At 43.2% G+C, this 8,827-nt stretch overlaps 1 protein-coding gene and 1 long non-coding RNA gene across 2 annotated transcripts in view; both read left to right on the top strand.

Moving 5' to 3' along the window:
* The first annotated feature begins 338 nt into the window (after positions 1–338).
* LOC127556684 (uncharacterized) lies at positions 339–3,328 on the top strand. Its single transcript, XR_007952494.1, has 3 exons — positions 339–1,327; positions 1,690–1,763; positions 2,148–3,328. It is a non-coding gene; the product is annotated as an uncharacterized LOC127556684 (long non-coding RNA).
* A 4,313-nt stretch (positions 3,329–7,641) lies between these two features.
* The window catches only part of LOC127556663 (zinc finger protein 260-like), a 30,561-nt gene continuing 29,375 nt past the window's right edge, over positions 7,642–8,827 (top strand). Inside the window, exon 1 of the mRNA XM_051989947.1 lies at positions 7,642–7,735. The gene's annotated coding sequence lies outside the window, so the exon portion shown is untranslated. The remainder of the gene's footprint in view (positions 7,736–8,827) is intronic.

Raw genomic sequence — 8,827 nt, 5'->3', positions numbered from 1 at the left:
AAATATCACTGCCTGGAAGTCATTTCTGGTTCCCCTTAATGTTAAGACTTTCCTCTCTATATTTTCCCCTGATCATGTTCTGGAAGAAGTCATTTCAGGTTCCCCTTAATGTTAAGACTTTCCTCTCTATATTTTCCACTGATCGTGTTGTTATAGGAGAAATATATACCCATTTAATTCCTGTGATAGAAAACAGCTGTCAAATAAATCTATCACAACACAGTATTTTAGAGGTAAAAACCTAGCTTTTATTATACATAAGCACAGGTTTTACCTTCTGTAAGTAAAAAAAATAAATAAATAACTTTGAACAATGATAAAGATTCTAATGAGGCTTTTTTATAGAAAAAATGATGTCCTAGAGATAGGGTAATGATTTTGACATATCTTCTTATGCTATAAAAATTGAACAATCTCAGTTAAACAGAAAAACTGAGGTCCTGATTGGTGAATGTGTTGGTCAGAGAGAAACTGAAGACTCGATCCCTGAGGCAGGCAGGGAGAAGACACTGATAGGGATCTGTTTAGCTCCATGGTCTCACCCACTGGGGAGGCGTCCAGTCTGAAATTCAAGTTATGTCAAACTGCTAAGACCCACCCTCTCTAGGGGTCTTGGGCAGCCTCACCCTGCCATGCTCTGTCAGAAATCCCAGTCATGTCCCTGAGTTAAACTTATTAAATTAATTTAATAATTATGTTATTGATGGATTAATGAACAATTAAAATTAAATTTAGGATTCAAACTTTCCCTATAAAATTTACTTATAGCCCATGCCATACTCCCTGCCCTTCTTTGGATCACTTCTCTCTGCTTATGGGTAAGATTTTGGGTTTTAGGTATATTTGCATCCCCAATATTGCAGGGGGGACCAGTATAATATCTGATCAACTTAGATCTAAAGAGTGTGCTTTTCTCAGTGTCTCTGGTGGTGTCTTTCCCCTTCCCCTTCCCCCATGCTATGTGGTCTCTCCTCACCCTATTTCTTCTCCTCACCAGCTACTTCTTTTAGGGTTCTAAGTCCTTTTCAGGATTTAGCCTGCCAGTGAAGGACATGTCCTAACCTCATAGGGTGTTTCCTTTCTCCTGGTGAATGAGCTGCTTGATTTAAGATCACTGCAGCTTGTGGTTATATCCAGCCTCTCTGATGTATGATAGGCTCCTCCCAAAACAAAATCCTCTCCCCGTGTCCTGGAGTCAGCCTCAGTTTCTCGTTACATGGGGATTTCCTTGTGTTCCCAACTTCCAGAGTCCTGAAATCCAAGTATTCTAGATCTATGATCCTGCTTGGACAGTCTCGTGAGCTCTGTGCTGACATTTGATGAAAAGGTATCCAATTTAAATGAAAGGTTTTGCTAAAAAGCAGAAGGGTAATATCCTTGAAATTCCTGTTTTATTATAGCTGAGTTTGCCCTAGAACGTTACCATTTCTGCTGCTTTAATAACGACTTTCTAAAATGATCATTACTAATTCATCCCTAAAAATCATAGTGACCATTCAGTGTTGGTGGGATTTTAGTGATTAGATGAAAAATGGTAAGTTTCAAAGTCTTAAGTTTCCAGGAAATAGATTTTATGACTTGAGAAGTTCTTGCCACTTGGCCAGAAAGCTAGCTCTCTCAGTTATATAAGATGTATTTTAGTTGCAAAATGTAAAGTTTATCCACATGATGAGCTATGTTTCCTTTCAGCTTGAAGCATCGATGGTTCCAGCAGAAGATAGAGACTTCCAGCTCTTATCCCCAGAATTTCTTCTCCCCAAAAGGTAGAAAACGAGGGAAATGATGGATCACTGCCCAGAGTCTACTCAAAACTCCTGTCCTAATGTATTTGTCTTTAACAACCTTGTAAGCTGTTAGCCTGCTAGCTAAGCCCCAGATATTATATAAAGCTAATTTATTAGACTTCCTTTAAAGTCCCAGTATAATCTTGGGGACCTGGAAAATTGATCTGCTGGTCTTCTCCTTTGCCTAAAGGTAAGGAGATCCCTCACAATTTTAAGTCTAATTCTTCTAAAGTAGCAGGGCCCCTGGGAAAACCCAATCTCTTTTCTAGGGCATGGGCTGATCCATAGCATAAACTGGGGTGCTATTGATTGTACTTATGTGGGGAATGCTTTGAATAAGTCTTTTTTGTTTGCTTTACGTAGACCCTACTCTTTATGGAACGCTCAGATGGTGGAAGTCAGCTACAAGAATAAAACAAGGACCTTCTATCCCACAAGACTCACCCCCGACGTGCCTTCTCAAAAGCTGGAAAAAAATTAGAGGAGGCAATTTAAAGAGGAAAATGGGGAGGGGCTTAACCCTCTCTCAGGATCCCTTTCTTTGTTATTCTTGAAAATTAATTTTAGTCAGTTCTACCCATAAGTTCCACATTAAAAAGGAAAAAGCCTGACTTTTTTTTCTTGTAAACTCAGCACTGGCTAAGTTGGCTCTATAGAAGTCAAGTTAGTTAATTAAAGTTGTAAAACTTTAAAAACATTTTAGCAGATTCTGGAGGTTTTGAATTAATCATTAAATTATTTGGTAATATCTTGTTTCCTCCCTAACAAAAGGAAAACTAATTTGCTCTTAGTAAATACTAATTGATAAATAATGGTTCTTTTGAAATTGTAGAATTGAGATTTGACTTGTAACTAAAAACTTGTGGAGAATGTTTAAAACTAGCTAAAACTGGTAATTGATGTTTATGGAAAGATGGTGGTGAGGTAAAAAAAAAAATCCTTATCTGGTTTGGCTTTGCATTTAGAGTTATTCCCTTCCCCTCTTCACAGAATGTGGGGGGAGGTGAGTAGCATAAAACCATTTCTTTAGATATCAAGAAAGGTTATGAATTTTCTGTGATGAATCTCTTATTACAATTGTATAAGATAATCATTAATGGTGTGTTCTAAAACTGTGAAGTTGTTTATTCTGGGTATAATATCTTTGAAATTTGTGTACAAATATTGAAGTATTATTACTAAAATTTTAAATCTGAGTATTAAAACAAAGTTCTTTGGTAATTTGTTCAAAAGGATTGCATGTTTGCACATCCTAAAAACTTCTATAATTACTGTGTATAGGACAGTGAAAAACTTTATCTAGATTTTATTTTCAGATGAGTTATCCCCCCCCCCCCACTCACATTGTTTGGGGGAAGTGGAAGAAAAATCTCACAAAACCATTGTTCCTAGCAAGATCATTGGCCCTAGAAAATGACCTTGGTATGGAATATGAAATTCTCATACAAGAAATAAAATACAGGTGACAATTTCGTTATCATTTCAAAAAATTCTTGAGGATTTTTGGTTGTTATCCGAAATTTAGGATTGAAAACTGCAATGCAGTTTTATTTTAGATCAATCAGCAAAATTATATATGTTCACCCTTCTCTCACTGCTTGTGGATGCTCCTTATCCCAGACTGAGCCCTCTTCTCACTTCACTGATTATTGGGGAAGGTGGAGAAAATCCCACTCATGCTCAGCACTTCTATGCCCCACTCCTTACTGATAAGATGAAATTTCTTTAATTTTAAACATTTCCCAAACATATCCTCAATCCATTATGTGGAAGTTAGTACTAGCCTTCCACCACACTACCCACCTAGGGAAAAGAATCTTTGGCATAATTTTAAAACCTCTTTTCAGCCTATGTTTACAAGATGCTAACCAAAAATATTTGTTTGTTTGTTTTTTCAAGTCTGTGGTGGTTTAAGTTTTAAGAGGTGTTTTAAGAGAAAATCATTTCTGTAATCCTGATTGTAGAGGACCAGAATTCTGAAAAGGTATATTTGAATCTAAAGACATTGAGAATACTTAAGTACTTAAGGCCAATTACCTACTCAATGTATACTACTAGCCTGCATATTACTATGTGCTTGTGTAATACCTCCCATGCTGATGGGATTTATGTATATCTGTTTCAAGTAAGACCCTTCAGCCCAGAAACCTGCTAACAAAATCTGGTTTGACTCCCCACTCCCTTTTAGTGTTTTTCAACTCCCTTCCTGAGAAGTCAGAGAGGATGTGACCACCTGTGTTCTAAAACAAAAGAAAGCAGGAGATGTAGAGGGCCAGGACTCTGAAAAGGTGTGTTTGAATCTAAAGACAGCAGAGTACTTAAGGCTAATTACCTATCCAATGTGAGATAATGGTTCTATATGATATGGTCATGTGATGGCTCACCTCATCATTGGTGCTTGCTGAATATGTCATGATGAGGTAATCAAGAGGCAAGGATTGGAGCCCTGAGGGAGAGGGTCAGGCTCTCTCAATTGAAGTATGTTGAGGAGAGAGACTTCAGTCTCCAGACTCCTGAGTTCAGGATTCATCTTTAATGAGCCAGGTGGCAGCTTGCCTGCCACTTTTTCAGAGTTCTGGCCCTCTATATTAATGATCTATTTAGATAATATACTGTATCAAGGTTCTACCATTTAATAATGCAAGGAACTTCTAAGACACGTTTGTTGGCTCCTTGGTTACCTGCAAATTCTCTGAAAATGGTTATTTCAAAACTCATTCAGCAAATTATTTAACATTTATTTTATGTATTGTGTTCTCATTATTTAACCAATATATTCTATGGCTTTCTTAAAATACCTAAAACAGGATTTTTCAAAACTTGTAATTTTTCTGCATCTAGCCTTCTCTGTGCCCTACAGGCCGTTTACCCTCTGCCTCTCTAGAAGTTCATCTGGCCCCATCTTATCTCATTCCCAATATCAGTTTTGAGATAGTTTGAGGCACAATGATTTGTAAGCTTTTTTTTTTCTTTTTAGATCTGAGACCTCTGATTTGGCTATTTGAGAATTCTTTTTTTATTATAGCTAATATTATTTCTCAAGTTTGAATCCAGGTATAGATCAATCAGAAAACCAACCAATCAGGAGAAATGCCACAGAACTTCAGAAAGTGGAGGTTTGTTCATCTGGGTAAAAAGGAGTCTGAAAGATGCATTTTTGAGCTTTATTTGAGGTCAGACCCTTCTTACATAATTTGCCAACTGTGTTCCTTTCTATAGGAATAATTACCACCTATTCCTGACTCTGGTTTTCATATCAAATAGCTAAAGAATTGTCATGTTCCTGCTTTATTTATCTTATAGCAAATATCTTTTTTTCAGAACAAGTACTCAGCTTAAAAGCCATGAGCAAAAATGCAAGTATAAAGTATTTCTATTTTCTATCTGAAAGTGTATAGTTGTAAAGTACAGACTAGCTCCCTGGAGGGCCTCTGGGTCAGCCAGAGTCAGAATAAATCAAAGTCCTTGGTTTTTAGAGAGAGAAGTGAAGGAGGCAGGCAAACTGCCACAAAGCTTGCCTAAGATGTATCCTGGATTCTGGAGTCCAGATTCTCCAGCCTCTCTCCTCCTCATCTTGCAGCCAAGTGACTCTGACCTCTCTTCCTCCATTCTCCAATCCTTCCTACGATTATCTCACCACCAAACATTCAGCAAGCCCCAATGGTGAGGAGAACCATCATTCAAATATATGCTAATAGAGCCATTATCTCACATCGAATAGGTAGCCTTAAGTGCTTTCTTGTCTGATTCAGAGTTTCAGCCCTCTCCATATAGTTATTGGGTAAAATGACTTTTCCATCATTGGGCAGATGAATATTTGGCACATTCATATGCCTGTTACTAGAGATATATATTACTAGAAATATGTTTGCTTTTATTCTATAAGAACATTTAGCTACTAATACAGCTACTATTCTCGCAGAGTGCAGTTTAGAAAATTTTAATTAAGGTTTTTTTTTTTGTTTTGTTTTGTTTTGTTTTTAAGAAATGTAACTTAAGAGTTTTTTTATTACATTCATGCGAAGTCAATTCCATTTAAGCTAATGGGAAACAACATCTGTTTGTCCTGTGTGTCTGTGGCACAAGCATGTTTTCTTATAATTAACTTATTTGATATACACAGACCAAGCCACAAGAAATTGGCTTGCGGATGCAACCATAAAAGAGGTACCCTCAACCTTCAGGGAAGGTGGAGAAAACTGAGCATACTTTCTCCAAGTGAATTGGTTTTTTTCCCTACACTTTTTAAGCCATTTTTTCTGCTCCATATATCCCAAGAATGAAAGCCCTGCTCTTTAATGTTCTCTCAGGCTCTTCCCTTGTCACTCCCTGTGAGCTCCTGCAATGAGGAATAGGAGAACTTTTGGTCAGACTAGGACAAAGTCTGATCTCCACCTGTTATCCTCTCTACCCAATGACTACCACCTTGGCACGCTTTGCCACATGTGTCCTTGGCCACCAAGTGACTTTTTTACTGTTTGCAATACTACGGTCTCTAACCTCTGCTTGTCAGGTCTGTTTTCTTCTAGGCTTTCATCAGTTCACCTTGAAATGACCAGCACTAGACAGCTGCATTTACCAGCTTCAGGGACCTAACTCTGAATTCACTGTAAAACTCATTTCAATCCCCTCCTAGACCATCTCTCAGCTCCCTTCCATTCCTTGCAGGAAGTAGTTCAGAAAATAAGATGGTTACCTCACACCCCAAAAGACTTTGGGATCCACTTGTGTGAAGGGAAACTGTTGGGGTGAATGGACTCCAGCAAAACACTGCCCCAGTAAAGGGCAAACTGAGCTGTCCTAATTTCTGCTATTGTGTCCTGGTGACCAACTTTGTATCCCTGTGATGTCACCAAATTTGGTTTCAGTTCATCTCTAGGATACTTCAATCCCACAGACCGCTGTAGTTCACTCCCAATTTCTGGATGGATCCGGCCCCTACAATTTCAGCCTTGGTGAGAGACTTGCAACCCACTTTTCAAAATGTTTCTTTAACAAATTAAAAGAGAGGGAAATGATGATCTCCTGATTGGGGGGTGTGTTGAGCAGAGAGAAACTGAAGAATTGATCCCTGAGGCAAGCAGCGAGAAGGCACTGATGAGTTTAGCTCCATGATCTCACCCTCTGCGGAGGTGTCCAGGCTGAAACCCAAGTCATGTCTAACAGCTGAGACCCACCCTCTGTAAAGGGTCTTGAGCAGTCTCCCCTTGCCGCGCCCTGTCAGAAATCCCAGTCATGTCCTTGCAGTTAAATTTTCCCTATAAACTCTATTTATGGCCCATGTCAGACTCCCTGCCTTCTTCCTCCACCTCACACGGGTGTCTTTCTCCGTTAGCTTAAGTAGAACTGACTTTTTGCGTGGATGTAACAAAAATTCCCAGTTACATTTGTTTTAAAAAAAACTGAATTAAAAGTGTCTGCTTTCAGCTGCACCCCACAAGATAACGGCTGGATTGGTAGCTAAATGCTTTTATAGTACTGGCCCTGCAAGACCAGCGATGTGTCCCCGGGCAGGCACTTAGTCCTCGTGCTGGCTTTGAAGATCTTCAGCGCCCGGGACCGGGGATCCCCTCGGCTCAGAGTCACGGTCCTGAGTGGCCACTTCCCGCGCGTGTGTGTCTGTGTGTCTGTGTGTCTGTGTGTCTGTGTGTCTGTGTGTCTGTCTGTGTTTCTGTGTATGTCTGTGAGTTTTGAGGGGGAGGGCTGGAGAAACTGACTCACCCTCTACCTCCACCAATCATTTGCCGCTCTTTTCCTTAGCCTCGCCTCCTCAGGCTCCGCCCCATTTCTGTCGTCCAGTCCCGGCGTCCGGCCAAGTGCATTCTGGGCCTTGTAGTTCTATGACTTGAGCGCAGGCGCAGTTCTCAGGCGGGGATGTTGGGAGTGGGGGTAGGGCAGCCAGCCGCCTTCTGGCTTCGGTTTTTGGGTGGCTCCCGGGGTTCCTTCGGAAGGTGAGTGTGCGCCGCGGGAGAGCGTGTGGCACGGTGCGCCTTTGTGGGTCTCCGGGGTGTCGTTGTCTCTGCGTGTGCCCTGGGCCTCCCTCGTGTTGTGTTTGTGTCTCCTGCGGCTGGTGTGCCTTGTAGGCTTTTTGTCTCCCGGGGGCCGTGGGGTGTCCGTTGTGTGCGAGTCCCCGCGCCCTGGGGGGTCCCCCGTGTTGTGCGTGGACGTGCGCTTTGCGTCTCCTGGCGGTGACTCCGGTGTGTGTGTGTCCTGGCTCCTGCGTGCGTTCTGGTTGTGTGTGCCTGTCCTGGTGCGTGCTCGGGGGTCCCTGGGTTGTGTCTCCCGGCTGGGGTGGGTCCCTGTGGGCCTCGTCCGGGTGTCGTGGGCGGCCTCTGTGGGCTTTGTACCCCGGGTTGTTTGGGGGCTGTGCCTCGCGTGCCCCGCTATGTGAAAGTGTCAAGGGAACTCAGGTGTGAAGTGTTGCGCGTGGGGATGAGGGGGCGGGGCGAGGCGGGGCGGGGCGGGGCGGGGGAGGCGGGGCGGGGCTGGCCGGGCCGGGCTGGGAGGGCCGGGCCGGGCCGGGCGCTCTCTCCCCTCCCTCCTCTACACTTCTCTTCCTTTCCCCCACACCCTCTCATTTGCAGGGCCATTGATCTGATCGATCTAGCTGCTGCCGGTGCTGCGGGCTCTGGCCCCGAGCTCCCAGCGGGTCCATGCACGAGCCCCCACTCTTTCCCTAAACCAGGACTGAGTCCTCCCTAGTCCCCTCCCTTCGTTGTCTCCCTCCCCCGTCCCCAAAGCCACCGATCAGATCGATCACTGAAGGGACTGCAGGCTCTGGCCGGGCTCCCAGCTGGTGAGTCCAGTAACCTCCCACTTAACTCCTAGCCTGGGTTCCCCCGCTCTCTCCTCCTCATCCCCGCCCCAAAGCCATTAATCTGATCAGTCAGTGCTGCAGGCTGGCTCCCAGGAGCCCCCTACTCCCTTCCTGGCTCGGGACTGAGAACCCCCCTTCTTCCCCATTCCCAGTTGTGCACTCCCACCTCTCCAGGGAGTGTGCCCCACCAGGGGGCCACCCGCCTTGTGGCCCGGGGAAGGCCCGC

The sequence above is a fragment of the Antechinus flavipes genome, chromosome 3, assembly GCF_016432865.1.
Source record: "Antechinus flavipes isolate AdamAnt ecotype Samford, QLD, Australia chromosome 3, AdamAnt_v2, whole genome shotgun sequence".
Taxonomy (NCBI): Eukaryota; Metazoa; Chordata; class Mammalia; order Dasyuromorphia; family Dasyuridae; genus Antechinus; species Antechinus flavipes.
The sequence above is the reverse complement of the archived record's forward strand: the minus strand, read 5'-3'. Positions and strand labels throughout refer to the sequence as shown.